Source organism: Aedes albopictus, chromosome 2 (genome assembly GCF_035046485.1).
Source record: "Aedes albopictus strain Foshan chromosome 2, AalbF5, whole genome shotgun sequence".
NCBI classification, from domain to species: Eukaryota; Metazoa; Arthropoda; class Insecta; order Diptera; family Culicidae; genus Aedes; species Aedes albopictus.
This window is the reverse complement of record NC_085137.1, coordinates 184,280,329-184,296,837: the sequence shown is the minus strand read 5'-3', so window position 1 is coordinate 184,296,837 and position 16,509 is coordinate 184,280,329.

The window sequence follows — 16,509 nt, the reverse complement described above, 5'->3', positions numbered from 1 at the left end:
CGAGAATCGTCCGCTAGATGGCGCCAGGGTCAAAAATCTTCAAACTTCTATATCTCAGAATCCTGATAAGATAGAATGATGCCGTCTTCAACAAAGTTCTTCAGCAAGCTAAAAACTCTTTATCTTGAAAATCGGAAAACGTCCAAACTTTTCCGAAAGTTGAAAGGAAGTAAGACGTATCTGGTGTCCTTGGTTCTGATATTATTCGATAGGTTCCGTCTAGTATTAAGAAAATATTTGTATGAACACCCTAATTACCAAAAAGTATTCCATTTTCAGCATAGTTGTCCAGCAAGCTAAGAGCCATTTGGCAGGATAGTAGACTGCCGAGTACGGTGGTACAAGAGGCAATACTTTAACACCGTATTTGACACCCTGCAGACAAATTTTGTCGCCCTACAATATTGCTTCTTTTACTCCGTTTTTTCTTCCGGGTATGTCTCCGGGAATTTCTACAGGAACTCTTCCGGGAATTTTTCCAGGAATTTCTCCGGGAGTTCCACCGTTATCCAAGTTATCCAAGAATTCCACTGGAAATTCCTCAAGAACTTCCTTCAGGAATTTCTTCAGGAAATCTGCCGGGAATCCTTCAGAAGTTCCTCCGGGAAATCTTCTAGGAAATCCTCCAGGAATTCCTCTGGGGATTTCTCCGGAAATTCCCCCAGGATTTCCTCTTGGTCTCCCATCAGGAACTCCTTCAGGATTCCTTCGGCAATTTCTGCGGAAATTCTTCTGGGAATTTTTCCAGAAATTCATCCGGACATTTTTTCCAAGATTTTCTTCGGGAATTTCACTGGGAATTTTCCCAGGAATTCGTCCATGAGTGCCTCCAGGAATTCCTCCGGAAATTTCTTCAGGAATCCTTCCGGGATGTTCTATATGAATTTCTCCAAGAATTTCTCTAGGAATTTCTCCGGGAATTTTTCCAGGAGTTTTTCCAGGAACATATCCGGGAATTTTCTAAGGAAAACTATCGGTTTTTTTTTTTCAAGAAAATCCTCTGGTAATTTCTCCAGGAAGCTTCCGTGATTTTTTTTTCTCACAAGACCCTCGAGAATTTCTCCCGGAATGGGGCACCTTCGGTGAAGTACTAGATTTGTAGTAATGAGCAGAATTTTAGTATGGAGAGAAGGTCAGTTCTCTGATTCTGCAATTAAATGGTACAAAAAACGTGGGTATTATGATTTCTTGCCTAATTTGATGCTGTTTGAGCAAAGCTTTGGATAACTTTGTTGTTTATTTTGCAAGAAGTGGAAAAAAACAACAACACTGTTGCCCAAAGTTTTGCTCAAACATCATCAAATTAGGCAAGGAATCATAATACCCACGCTTTTTGCATCATTTCCCTGCAGAAACGGAGAATTGTCTCACCATACTAAAATTCAGCTCATTACTATAAATCTAGTACTTCACCGATCTGTCCTATTCCTCTAGGACTTCCTTTACGAATACCTCCGGGAATTTCTCAAGGAATTCCTCCGAGAATGTCTCCGGGAATTTCTCCAGGAAATCCTCCAGGAGTAATTTTGGGAATTTCTTCTGGAAATCTTCCAAAAAATCCTCCAGGAATTCTTTCAGGAATTCCTCCGGGAATTTTTAAAGGAAATCTACAGGATTTGCTCAGGAAATCCTCTGGGAATTTCACCATGTATTCCTCTGCGAATCCCTCGAGGATTTCCTCCAGGAATTCCTCAGGAAATGTCTCTAGGAATTCCTCCGGTGATTTCTCCAGCAATTCCTCTGGTAAATTCTTCAGGGAATCCTTCTTCCTGGGGGATTCCCCGAAAAACTCCTGGAAGAATCACTGGAGGAAACCCCTGAGGGAATTCCAGAAGGGATCCCCGGCAGAATTCTTGGAGAAATACCCGAAAGAATTCCTGGAGATAAGCCCGGAAAAAGTCCTGGGGAAATTACTGAAGGAATGACTGGAGGAACTGCTGGTGGGAGTCTTAGAAGAATTCCCGGAGAAATTCCTGGAGAGAATCGTAAAGAAATTCCTAGTGGAATTCCAGGAAAAATTTGGAAGGATTTCCTGAAGAAACTTTTAGTGGAATTTCTGGAGAAATTTCAGGGAGAATTTCCAGAGACATTCGTGGTAGAGTTCCTGGAGAAAACAAAGGAGGAATACTTAGAGAAATTCTCAGAGGGTTTTCTGAAAAACAAAAAATGTCACGGAAGACTTCCCGGAGAAATTTCCAGTGGACTTTTTTGAAAAAAAAAAACGGAAATTTTCCTGAAGAAATTTCCGGAGGAATTCCTGGAAGAATTTCTGGAGGATTTCCCGGACAATTTCTTGAAAAAATTTTCGAAGCAATTCCTGGCGGATTTCCTAAAGAAATTCTCGAGGGAATTCCCGGAGACATTCCCGGAGATATTCCTGGAGGAACTCCTAGAAAAAATTCTTGGAGAAATTCAGCCTGGAGAAATTCTTGAAAGAATTCCTGGAGAAATTCCCAGAAGAATTCCTGGGGAAATTACCTAAGGAATTCCTGAAGGAATCTCCGCAGGAGTTCCTGATGTGGGTCCTAGAGGAAATGTTGGAAAAAATTCCGAAGGAATTCCCGGAGACATTTCCAGAGGAATTTCTAGAGAAATCCCCGGAGAAATTCCTGGAAAAACTCCCGGAAGAGTTCCTGTAGAAATTCCCGGAGACATTCCCGGAAGTAAAAACGGAGCAATATTGTGGGGTGACAAAATTTGTCTGCAGGGTGTCAAAGACGGTGTAGCGAATAACCTAGCGAATAAATCACGAATCAAAGACTCAACTATCAGACAGTTTTAAGCTTGCTGAAGAACTTGGTTGAAGACAGCATCATTCTATCTTATCAAGATTCCGAGATACGGAAGTTTGAAGATTTTTGACCCTGGCGCCACCTAGCGGACGATTCTCGAACCAAAGACGTCATTGCCAGATAGTTCTTAGCCTGCTGAATAACTTTGCTGAAAACAGCATGCTTGTACCTCATTAGAGTATCGAGATAAACGTGTTTGAATTTTTCAGACTCAATGCGCCACCTAGCGGATAAATCCCAAACCAAAGACTTCACTATCAGATAGTTCGGAGCTTGCTGAAGATTTTTGCCGAAGACAGCATCATTCTATCTTATCAGGTTTCTGAGATATGAGGGTTTGAACATTTTTGCCACTGGCGCCGCCTAGCGGCCGAATCGCGAACCAAAGTCGCCGTTGCCAGTTAGTTTTTAACCTGCTGAACAAATTCGCCGAAGACACTATACTTCTATCTCATCGGGATCTTGAGATATATGTTGCGCAAAGTATGTGGCCAATTTTGGTACCCCAAGACAATCCGGAATAACTCCGGAACCATGTGGACCAGGCACCCATGTCCCCGGCATAATAAACTAGAAGAGTTTTTCGGGAAGTTGTGAAAATTTCATCAAAATCCATCAAAAAACAAAAAAGTTATGACCATTTTTGTGCTTTTCCGAAGGTGGAAAATGTACGTTGGCTGGATGAAGGTTAAGCAATTTTTAAAAACATTCCGAATAGGTCCCACTTGCCCCGTGATACGGAGTAAATGAAGATCTGCTCCACTTTTCATTATATGCATAATATACAGAATGTAAAAATTTTGAAACAGTTTCAATGTCTGTTAATACGAAGAAATATACAACAATGTCTTTTAGAAACATTAGAATTATAAAATAATTTATGTTTGAAATTTTTTGGCTTGACAAAACTATACTAGCATTTTTTTGGTCCCACTTTCCCCTGGGTACTTTATGTAGTGTCCGGAGGGACACTTCCGAACACACCAGCCGAATCCTGCAGCTGAACGCACGCTCACGAGGAGGAGCAAGACCTTCTCGCACAAAATGCTTTACAAGACTGACGTTTCATTTCATGTTGATCGATTGCTTTGTTTTTCCGGTGGTGCATAACCGCATCTGATGCTATATGCCCTATTGACCTTTTTCTCTCTATCTCTCTCAACCCCTACAGACATCACGTCGAATTTTCCGAGTCCCTCACCCACTTTTAACCAGTGCTGAAATAGTTATTTATGCAACAAGATGCACGCTCAGAAAACCGTTCTGATAAATGTGAACAAACAAACGCAAATATGAGAACAAGCAAATATACACCGTGAACTGGAACTAGTTCCAGCTGTCAATATGGGCGTTCCAGAAAACGTGAAATCTAGTTCACGGTGTACATTTCTTATTGTTGTTATCGTTGCTATGCATAGTTTCCGTTTATTCCCGACGTTCCCGTTGCCGTGATTGGGAGTGCACGCATATCGGAACGGATTTTTTTTGCGAGTGCAAAATGAAGATTTTTTCAGCACGAGTCGTACACTCCCGATCAAAAGATTAAGGTCACCCTCTCAATAACATGTCATTTTTTAAGACCCATATCTCCGCCAATTTGCGTCCTATTCGAAAACCCTAGATCTCATTCAAAAGATAATAAGGCGGCATCCATTTATTACGTATCGCTAAAATCGACCATTTTTGACCCCCCTCTCCCCTTCGTAACGCTTTTTCGTATGAAATTTTTTTTGTATGGACCATAACGCTCGACCAAATTCCCCCCTCCCTTTAGAGCATTACGTATTATGTGGACGGCGCCTAAGTCAAAGAAACTTTGAACATGATTTAAATGAAACCTTATTTAAAATTGTTTGTATGTAAACTTAAGCTTAAGTTGCCAAATTTTCTAAAAAATAAAAACAAACTTACGGCAGAGTCGAATTGCTGAACTTTTCCAACATCTGGGGCCTGTAGCATAATCGGGCTAATAATATTAGCTACAAGTTACAAGTTACAAGTTACAAGTACTAATATTACAAGGGCTAATAATTTGTGTTGCATAAAAGCTCGATTTTCCACTAACATTATTAGTACCGTAAAACGGGGTATCATTGATCAGCGGGGTAACATTGATCGGCTTGACCGACCTCATGAAATGTTCAAACAAGCATTTTACATTGGATAAGTTTCTGTTATCGAATGGTATATCGTGATCTGCTATCATTTGGCTATTAAATGCCATGTAATTCATGAAACTTGAGTTTCATAAACAATAAAATAAATCGATTTTTCCATAACTGTGTTTCGTAGCGCAATGAAATACATTGTCAAACATTCATGCATGGCATGAATACTAGATGCAATATGAGATTCGAAATCACTGTATTACTTCAATATGATATCCTAGAGTTGGATTTAATGAACAAAACTTTTATAAAAACGCTCTTTTTAAATAAAATATACAATTTATTAAAAGTAGGCTATTAATTCCTTAAGCCATTGCCTACCTTTAGGCGTTATTCGCGGTTTGGAGGATTTTAATCCTAAAATAACTCAAAAAGTACATAACTTGTAAGAATTTGGACAACATATTCGAAATCAGCGACCCCGAATTTAGTAAGTAAGGGAGTTTTCAACACTAATGAACATTGATCACTGACATGATCAATGTTACCCCAAATCAACAAAATAAAAAATTAGATTAAAAAGTATATTTAAACATGTTTAAAAGTTTCACAATACTTTTTCGAGTAGTTTAACACATAATCAGAGGGTCAGTACTTGTTTTAAAAAAATAAAACATGTAACATTTGCTTTAACAAGAGAATTATTCAAGAAAGATCGAAAATTCTGATCAATGTTACCCCGGATTACGGTACTTGTCATATTAGAGACCATGAAAATACAAGTTATTTTGGTTCATTTACCTGTCAAAGTTCATGCGATGGTTCACTATTAATTTGAAATGGCAGTTGTTTGTTTATTTTTTTTTTGTATTTTCGAGTAATATCCAAGGAAAAATGAAAAAAAGTTAACAGAATGTTCGTAAAGAAATAACTTCATAGAAGTTTTGCTTTCTCGATTCGATACATGAAGAAAAGCATGTGCTATTCGGATCATTTTGGGCCGCTCTAACGAAATAAATTGATTCTATGACATTTCCCGGAAAATCATTTACCGGAAAGACATTTTCCGGAAATCATTTCCCGGAACGACCCATTTTCCGGAAGCCCATTTCCCGGAAAACTGTTATCGCTATTCTCAGACTCATTAAATTTCAACCTTTTTTTATGAAATGCACAATATTGACTCATTTTGGTTGGTATTCGTTAAGGAATTTAAGCAGGGCTTTTAGCGTTATTTCCAACTGCTTGAGAAAACATTTAAAAATATTAGCAGTTACGATGCCAACAGTTTTATCACTACACCTTGAATAAACAGCCATTGTTTAACACTTAAAATACCAAGGGTCCAAAAAAAATCGGAAGTCCAACTTTGGCAAGGCATTTCTCGGCTGTTTTTCAACCGATTTCAAAACTTTTTTTTTGCAATGGAACCGGACAGGTTTCAAGAACAACGTCCATTTTAAAGATTTTAAAATAGATGCGTCTACCCAAAGTTATTAAGCAAAAGCCACTTCCTAGTTTTTATGATATCGCATTTTTTGCACACTTTGATCAATAAAATAAAATTTAAAGCGATGACATATGTTTTTTCGACTCTAAATCATGCGTACAGCTGGAGTGAACATGTTCATGCAAAATAAGTGATTTTTCAGTACACTGAAAAAACTGCTAAAATACCCTATTTTTAACATAAAATAAGCAATGAACCAAAACTCAAAGCAATGACATATAGTTTTTTTGGTCTTAAATTGTTCGTAGAACTATACCAGACATTTTTGATGAACAATGAAAATATTCTCATTACACTCTTATTTTGTTTTACCCGAAAAACTACGAAAAATTCATATTTTTGATACAAAGTAGTCAACAAAACTAAACTTAAAACACGATAGCATGTAGTTTTTTAGCCTTGAATTGTTCGTAGCAGTTTGGGGGACATACTTGAAGAATAATAGTGACGTTTTCATTACACTCAAATTTTGATTCACTCAAAAACCAACAAAAGTACCACATTTTCACACAAAGTGGTTAACAAATAAAAATGGCTTAAAATGCATTGAAGTTTTTTACCTTAAAATTATCTGGACATATTTGAAGAAAAATAGAGATGTTTCCATGACACTCTTAATTTATTTTACTCAAAAAATTACAAAAATATCATAATTTTCATACAAAACAGTCAATAAAACAAAATTTAAAGCCATAACATGTACACCAAAACCTCTATTTAGGTAACGAGTCGGGACTGCCTAAATAGAATTTTTACCTAAATGGATTCATTACCTAAATGGATTCAGTTCATTACCTAAATGGAGTACAAGGTTGCAAAGATGTTTAAGAAGGTGAGTTACTAGGAGATTTAAAGGAGGTCATGTGGAGGGAGTTTCAGATGGCTTTCAAGAAGTTTCAGGAGGGGATGGGTTTCAGGAGGGAAGGGGCTTCAGGGGCGTTTTCGGGGGTTTTGCAGGGTCTTAGATCAGAATTTTCATTCAAATGACTAGCTGTGCACGAAACACGAAAAACCCTGCAAAATTCCGCCACACTGAAAAATTATTGAATGTCGGGTCAAAGTCGGGTCAATTTTTATCGTATGTTGGGCCATTGTTGGACCAACATCGAACATCTGTTGGGTCTATGTTGGGTTTGGTGGCCAAAATAAAAACAGTTAAATGATAGGTTGATGTCGGGTTTGACGTCATCACATCTGGAGCTGATATCAATTGAATGATGGAAGGATGGTTGCTTATTTCAATTTCAACTGGAAATGACGCTGAATACTGACACTTTTCAACACTGCACGGAAGGGGGGGGGGGGTTAGGGGGCATATCTCAACATTACATCCCCCTCCCTCCCCCCATATCCCCTTAACACAACTCACTACTTCTTTCCCGTAAACTACCCTTATACCTCATCTTAAGTACTCCAACTGATCTGAACACAGTCAAATTCCATTTAGGTAACGTTACCTAAATGGAGGGACCTAAATAGATTTTACCTAAATGGATCCTACCTAAATGGAGGTTTGAGTGTAGTTGATTGGCCTTAATTTTTCCGTTAGAATGTACTGGACATGCTTTTGATAAAATGTGGAAGTTTACATTACACTAATATTTTGTTTGATCTAAAAATGTACGAAAATACCACATTTTTGCACAAAAAGTCAATAAGCCAAAAGTTAAATCAATGACATGTAGTTTTTTTAACTTTGAATGTATCGTAGAAGTTTAAAGGATTTATTTGAACAATACTAGTGATGTTTTAAATACACACATATTTTATTTTACTCGAAATACTAGGAAAATACTACATTTTTCACACAAAGTAATCGATAAATGATAATTGGAGGCAATGCATTGTAGTTTATTATCATGAAATTATTCGTAAGCTCACCAAATGATACGAGTTCCAGTTCTCTTGAGACGAAATTGTCAACTTCCATTTGCGTCTCCTGAACATGCAGTAGCAATACCAAAAAATACAGGGAAATTCCGTGAAAGATTTCCAAAGTTTAGGTTAGTGATTGCTCCATAAATTTTCCATGTATTCCTTTAGAAAGCCTTTCTAGATATTATCAGTAAATCCATCATATAACACTAGTTTACAGAATTTTTGAACTGGTGTAGAATCATACCCTGAGTTCGAAAACGCGAAGGAAAAAAATTACAGTAGAGCGGAAATTTTTTCGACTTTCTATACAAGGTTGATGATTTGAAATCGATTTTTGTTCTAGTTTTAAGCAAAGTCGCTCACTTCATACGTCTCATTCTCCGTAATTAATGCTCCGATTGAGTTGAATTTTTTACTGAAACTCGCCTACATATGATATGTCAAAAAACGTTGAGAAAGAATTTTTAAATTGTTTTTTTTTTTCTTTTTGAAAAAAAATACATTTCTTCATATATTTTTGTTGTCATAAGTTTAAATGTGAACGTGATCTGTTGTTCACAATTTTTTTCTTGTTGATTTTCATCATTACAGGTTAAAAATCAACTATGACGAATTTGAGGTACTATACTGCCTATGATCGCATAATTGTCCCATATGAATAGGAAACCCAGCAAAGATGGGACTGATATGCGATCATGGGCAGTATAGCCATAACTGGTACACTGAGCCTATTTATTATTTAAATAACATTAATAATGACGAATTTCGCGCCAACTCGACCAGTGGTTGGCAACACCCTCTCAGAATCGAATGAAACTTGGTGGGCATAAAGACTAGGTTTTTATAAGCAACTTTGCATACTTAAATTTTCGAAAATTTTCAAGAGTAACATTTGAAGAGGGCCTAACTTTTTTTCGAAGATTTTTTTAAAATCGATGTAACTCAAAAATGACAAGACCTATAGAAAAGTGTTGTATGGGGGACTTTTAGAGAATTGTCCAAGCTTTCATGAAAAAATATTTTAAAAATTCTAAATACATTTTTACACGCTAAAAAATATATTTTAAAAATTAAAAGTCAATTTACAGAAAATGCCCACTTTTTTATGTTTTGAAATTTTTTTCCAAGAAAGTCAATATTGTTGCCTAACTTTCCTCCATAGATCACAAGATGGGCACTTTTAAGGAAAAAAAGTTTTTCGAACAAAAACTTTTTCATGTTATTTTTTTTAGCGTGTTGCGCATTAACTCGTACAGGATGTATCAAGAATCCTTATACCCATTTAATAACACTCAATGGGTATTACAACTTTGTTTGATTGGGTGCCTTCTTTTTCTTGGCGTTACATCCCAACTGGAATAGAACCTGTTTCTCAGCTTGTTTTGATATCTGAATGCTTAAAACAGCATTCTGTTTGCTGAAATTGTATTATTGTGTGCCTAGAACCAGTGAACTAACATCATTATTAGAAGCGAATGATAAAGAATCGGTGTTATTTCAACAATGGCTAACCACTGATCGATGCAATTTGGAAACTATTACTAAGACTATAGACGAGTTTGTTCCGTATTTTGTAGAAAAAGTTTATAAGCTTATAACTCATGATTTCATTTATAAAGAACAATCCTCATTTTTGCGGGATGAACAATAATCTCTTAAACAGGGTGAAGTATTAACAATTTGTGACTTTTCAGAAAATTATTCATTTATCATTCAAAATTCAGCTCAAGGTTACCATTGGAATAATTCTCAAGCTACCATTCACCCCTTTGAAGTGTACTACAGAAAAGAAAATAAGTTGGAAAACTTGAGCTTTATAATAATATCTGAAGTACTTACACACGATACAACAGCAGTTCAGTTATTTATATCAAAACTGCTGGATTTCATTAAACAATCGATTGATTTCTCAAAAATTACTTTCATGTCAGATGGAGCAGCAGCTCATTATAAGAACAAAAAAAAAATTGCCAGTTTGTGCAGTTTTTGGTCCAATTATGGATTGGAATTGGATAGGATTGGATAGGATTGGATAGGATTGGATAGGGCCCATATAGCCGAGGCGGTAAACGCACGGGTATTCAGCATGACCATGCTGAGGGTGACGGGTTCGATTCCCGGTCGGTACAGGATCTTTTCGTAAAGGAAATTTCCTTGACTTCCTTGGGCATAGAGTATCTTCGTGCCTGCCACACGATATACGCATGCAAAATGGTCATTGGCAGAGGAAGCTCTCAGTTAATAACTGTGGAAGTGCTCATAGAACACTAAGCTGAGAAGCAGGCTTTGTCCCAATGAGGACGTTACGCCAAGAAGAAAGAAAGAATGGATTGGAAGCAGAATGGCACTTCTTCGCAACTTCACATGGCAAAGGTCCATGTGACGCTGTTGGAGGTACTCTGAAGCGAATGGCAAAACGAGCAAGTCTTGCTCGAGATTATGGGAACACAATCACAACTCCTCGAGAACTGTATGACTGGGCAGTTAAACAGTCAGATATACATATAACAAAACTGAATTTCTGCTTTATTTCAAATGAACAATATGCAAAAATGTCGGATGAACTTGAAGAACTATACACATACAGTCACGTAAAAACAATACCTGGTACACAAAAATTTCATTCATTTGTGCCAATTTCTGAAAATCAATTTAAGCGAAGAAGTTTTCGAATTCAAAAGATAATCCAAAAAAGTTTACTTTGTTTCAGATAGACTAAAGATCTAATATTCAAAAAACGTTACAATAGAATGTATAAAAGAAGGATGTATATATTGTAGAAAAGAAAATAATTGAATACACATATACATATGTACATATTTCATCAATACACAAGCGTTTTCATTGATATAAAACCCTAAAAGCAAATTTGTCTTGAGCCCTTTCCAATATCAAGCACGTTTTCAATGTCAAGCACGTTAAGATATTAAAAAAGTAGTTGAGCCCATTAAGTTTTAATGGATTGTCATTACGATTCTGGATACATTACTGTACGAATTAATGCACAACACGCAAAAAAAAAAAAAAATGAAAAAGTTTTTTTTAGAATTTTTTTTTTTTCCTTAAAAGTGCCCATCTTGTGATGTATGGAGGAAAGTTAGGCAACTATATTGTCTTTCTTGGGAAAAAAAATTCAAAACATAAAAAAGTGGGCTTTTTCTGTAAATTGACTTTTAATTTTGAAAAGATATTTTTTAGCGTGTAAAACATTTTTTTATATTTTTTAAATATGTTTTCTTGAAAGCTTGGACAACTCCCTAAAAGTCCCCCATACATCACTTTTTTGTACAACTTATCATATTCGAGTTATATTTTTTTGTGAAAAAAACGGCTAATGCGCAACACGCTAAAAAAACTAACATGAAAAAGTTTTTGTTAGAAAACCTTTTTTTCCTTAAAAGTGCCCATCTTGTGATGTATGGAGGAAAGTTAGGCAACAATATTGACTTTCTTGGAAAAAAAAAATCAAAATATAAAAAAGTGGGCATTTTCTGTAAATTGACTTTTAATTTTAAAAATATATTTTTTAGCGTGTAAAAATGTATTTAGAATTTTTAAAATATTTTTTCATGAAAGCTTGGACAATTCTCTAAATGTCACCCATACATCACTTTTTTGTACATCTTATCATATTCGAGTTATTTTTTGTAAAAAAAAAACGGTTAAAGAACTTTGACTCTTTTTAAATGTTAGTCTAGGTTAATTTTGAAAAAACAAAATACGCAAAGTTGCTTGAAAAGGTAAAGTCTTGAAACCTACAAAATTTCATAACATTCTGAGGGGGTGCTGCCAACCCCGAAGACGAGTTGGTGCGAAATTCGTCTATATTGTCATTTTATTTAAGTATTATAACATTTAAATATATAATGACGTTTTGGTTGAAATGATGTGTTATAGTTAGATAATCCGCTCACAGGAAATCCACCACCAAATTGAATTAAGAACAAGTATTGGTAACTAACTCCCACACAATAACAACACAATTGGTGAAGTACTAAAATTGAAGTACTGAGCTGAATTTTTGTATGGTGAGAAGGTCAATTCTCCGTTTCTGCAATATAATCATGGAAAAAGCGTGGGTATTATAAATCCTTGCCTAATTTGATGCTATTTGAGCAAAACTTTGGGTAACTGCGTTGTTTAAGTTGCAATAAATGGAGAAAACAACAACACAGTGAGCTTAAAATTAGCTATAAGTTAAATTACACGTTAATAATAAAAAAAAACAACACAATTACCCAAAGTTTTGCTCAAACAGTATCAAATTAGGCAAGGAATCATAATACCCACGCTTTTTCCACTATTATATTGCAGAAACAGATAATTGACCTTCTCACCATACAAAAATTCGGCTCATTACTTCAATTCTAGTACTTCCCCGGTTATGTTCTATTACACATCTAGAGAAGAGGAATATTTCTACGTATATATGTATATATATGTATATATACGTATATATGTATATATATGCTTTTTTGCACCGTATTCGACCCCCTGCAGAAATTTTTTGTCACACCACAATATGTTCCCACCAGTTTTAGCATACATTGGTTCGTTTCGCTGCTAGAAATATTAAGCGTCGGTTACACTTTTTGGGTGGTGCATGGAATAATCGGTTTGTTTACTTGCTACTTTCCTTGGTGTTTGACGTGTGAACAAATATTTTAGACGATTGAACATTTGCACGGTAATCTATAAAGCAATGCAAGATGCAATATTATTTTAAATGCATGATAGTGAAGCAAAATTTGAGAGCAAAATCACGTGGTGCATAAAAGTGAATAGCTTATTTACTTATTGGTGTCCTTCAATCCCTTAGACCCCTAATCTTCGTATTCCAATAGGACCGATTACACAGCGCAACATTTTTTTGTCTCAAGCGGAAACTTATGTGTCTCTGACAGATATTGGGCCGCTGAATCCGAAACCGGGCTCAGATTTGCTCCAGCACGTCACAATTTTGAGCCGTACCTCAATTTATAGGGCAAAATATGAGATTTTGGGCTTTTTTGGCTGCAAGCCATTAAGCATGGAAATATTTTAAGCAATCAAAAGGTAAATTGGTCAATTAACATCTGAATTAACGCCTCATGCAAAATATTTCGTTTTACCAAATCAAATTTGATAGATTTAAGCATTTTATGTTAGTATGTAAACTTGCATGCAACTTCCGAAGGATGACTTGTATGAGAAATATCGTACCTAACAGAAACCGTGCCAACACTGTCGAAGTGCGATTACCCCTGCAAGACAGGAGGAGAAATATATTTTTTAACGCTACCTTTTTCTACAACCGGAGTCAATTTGCCGAAGGCATGGTGTATGTATTGTATTTTGCATCTACCATTCATAGAGACGAACTCAGAAACGGGGGCAGGAAATTAGTAGAATTATTAATCTTTCGAGGTCGTTTCCAATGTGCTCTTCTTTGCACGGATGCAATATGCTAAAGCTTACGTCTAGCAGGTAGTATAACGTTGACTTGAAATTATCGATTTCAATTATGTTACTGCATCTAGAGAAGTGTATTTATCGGCTCAGTTGCATTAGCAGTTATAACATGTCAAAAAGATGGATCTCTTATTCATTTCAATAGGGAATGAATTCACACTATGACGACAACTAGCCAAGAAAAACATTCAACTGCAAGTGATTATCACGTCTTTTGTAGCGGATCATTGGCTGAGCTACTGGTTTGCAGCGGTAATTATCGTCCACCCGACAGTTTACCTTCTACGGTGGCTATTTAAAACCCACCTTAATTAATTTACTGTTAATTGATCACATGATGATACACCTCACAAGCCTCGGGCTCAGAAAGACAGTATGTGTAAGACACGGGAAGGCATGTTTTCCACCTCGTTCAATTAGCATCCCGAATCGTTTGCTAATCAACAGTTGACACCGATTTGCCAACGATAATCGATCCGCGATCTACGTAATTGAAACAAGTTGTGAAATAGGCGAATTGGCTGCGACAAAAATCTGGTTGTTGCTAGAGGAAACCTGGATTCTACGACAGTTCAACCTGTTAGCATGACGAGTACGAGGCTATTTTTATGGGCAAGACTGACTACAAAGTCGCGTGGCAGATACGCGCATTGTCAATTGGGTTGCCAGACGCTCAAAGCTTCTCAACTCGGTAAACATGATTGACGGCATCAATTGATACTCGTTAAGTGGTTAGATCAACTTGTTGATCATCTGCCCATTTGGTATCATTATTGGGGTGTTTATATGTAGATTTATTCATATCTGAAATGGCTGTGCCGGTGAAATCAACCTTCTTTCGTTAAAAAATATTTAGTTTAAAAAAAACTAGCCGATTTTGGAATCCATTAACGTTATTTTCAGTTTTCTTAAACATCATAAAATTAATTATTAATCATTTTTTTTTAATTCCTTTGTAAACAAATGTTGATGTTTTTAAAACAAGTGAAGTACTTACTACCGGTCTAATAAGCGTTTTGTAGATAGTTAACTTCGTGTTACGGCGAACTTTCCTGCCACAATGCGCCTCTGAATTTCTCTGCTGGTGTCGTTGTCGGCGGTCACCAGTGAGCCCAAGTAGGGTATGTGTGCCATCAGTAATCTCATGCTCCCTTTTTCATCCTATTCGAAAACAAGCGATTACGGCACCGATTGACTCCGTTCTTTTTGTTTCCATGGGTGCTCACTGCTAACAAAAAATACAAAAATAAGAAACAAAACCAAAAGCGCTTCAATCCTTTGTTTTTCGTGGGATGAAAATGGGAGCCACATGCTTAATAGGGGAACCAATACCCTACACGAATTCAAAGATTCGAGATTCGAAGGGACTCGAGAGTGTCCCTGATACAGGTATACCTCGATTTAGTGGACCTTCGATTATATAGACCCTCGATTTTATGTACTTCGATTTTATGTACATTTTACCTCGATTTTATGTACATTTTTTAATGATAATTTTTTTTTAATATTCAATCAGTTTAAAACTTGTAGTTTGTATCATGATGGCTTATAATGCAGGGGTTTTTAGCCTTTTGACACGTGGAGCACAATTTTATCAAAAAATTGTTTTGTGGAGCACCCATATTAGCGCCGAAGCATACCTCATGACATACTTAGTTCTATATATTTACCGTAATCTCATACTTCCCTTTCTGACTTCATTTTTTAAATAAATATCCCTAGCGGAGTAGGGTAATTGATCCGATCATGGAGGAGTTAAGCACTGGGTTCATGCTTAAACCACAATTGTATCGCCCCAAGCAATTTTTTTACATGGGTTGAATTGAAAATAATAAAATCTATCCTTTATCTACGGGAAAATAACGGAATATTGCCACTTTGAGGTTGTTATGAGCATTTTATTCGTTTTTATCTAAAAGAACATTGTGTTCCTATTGTTGCGGTATTTGTTCCTAATGTTGCGGTATTTGTTCCTAATGTTGCGGTATCCCATTGAAATCATATGGGATACCGCAACATTAGGAACACTACCGCAACAATAGGAACACAGCAGCAAACATATTAAGGAAAATATATTTTTTAAATAGGTTTTTGGGCAAATCTTAAGCAAACAAATGGTGCAATCTCATAATTTAAGCACAATACATCTATTAAAAATACCTTTTGGTAACATTTCAGTCGAAAAAGTGCTCAATTGGCCATTACTGCAACATTAGGTACTACCACAACGATGGGAACAATTACCCTATATGGAGTGATTTTCTGGTGATATTTTTAACAGATCCCTTAGCAATGACAACATTTTTGGCGGATGCATGCAAACTGCTCATTCGCCAGATTTTCCCTCAATGTTTTCTAACAAACATTTTCAACATTTCTTATGGCTTCCTCACCGAGAATTGTATTATGATATTTTCGGTAGATGCCCGCGGATTGCATTCCAAAATTTGTAGCAAATTCTATAAAAAGGTCATTTTAATGCTTCGGCTGATTACTGACAAGATGTGTGATAAATTAATTTTAGAGCTGTCATGGTAGAATCAGAGCTAGTTGTTCAAGGTTCCCGGATTTCAGCGTCCCTCGTACATTACCAAGGATAAATTCATGGAGGAATCTTTGAAAGAACCGCTTGGCAATTCTTGAAGGAACTGCTGGAACAACTTCTAAAAGAATCCATAGAACAACTTTACAAGGAATCCCTGTCTTCCAGCCTTTCCATAGAAATCCTCCGTAGAGATCTGCGAAATCTGAAGAAAAATTTCTGAAGCAA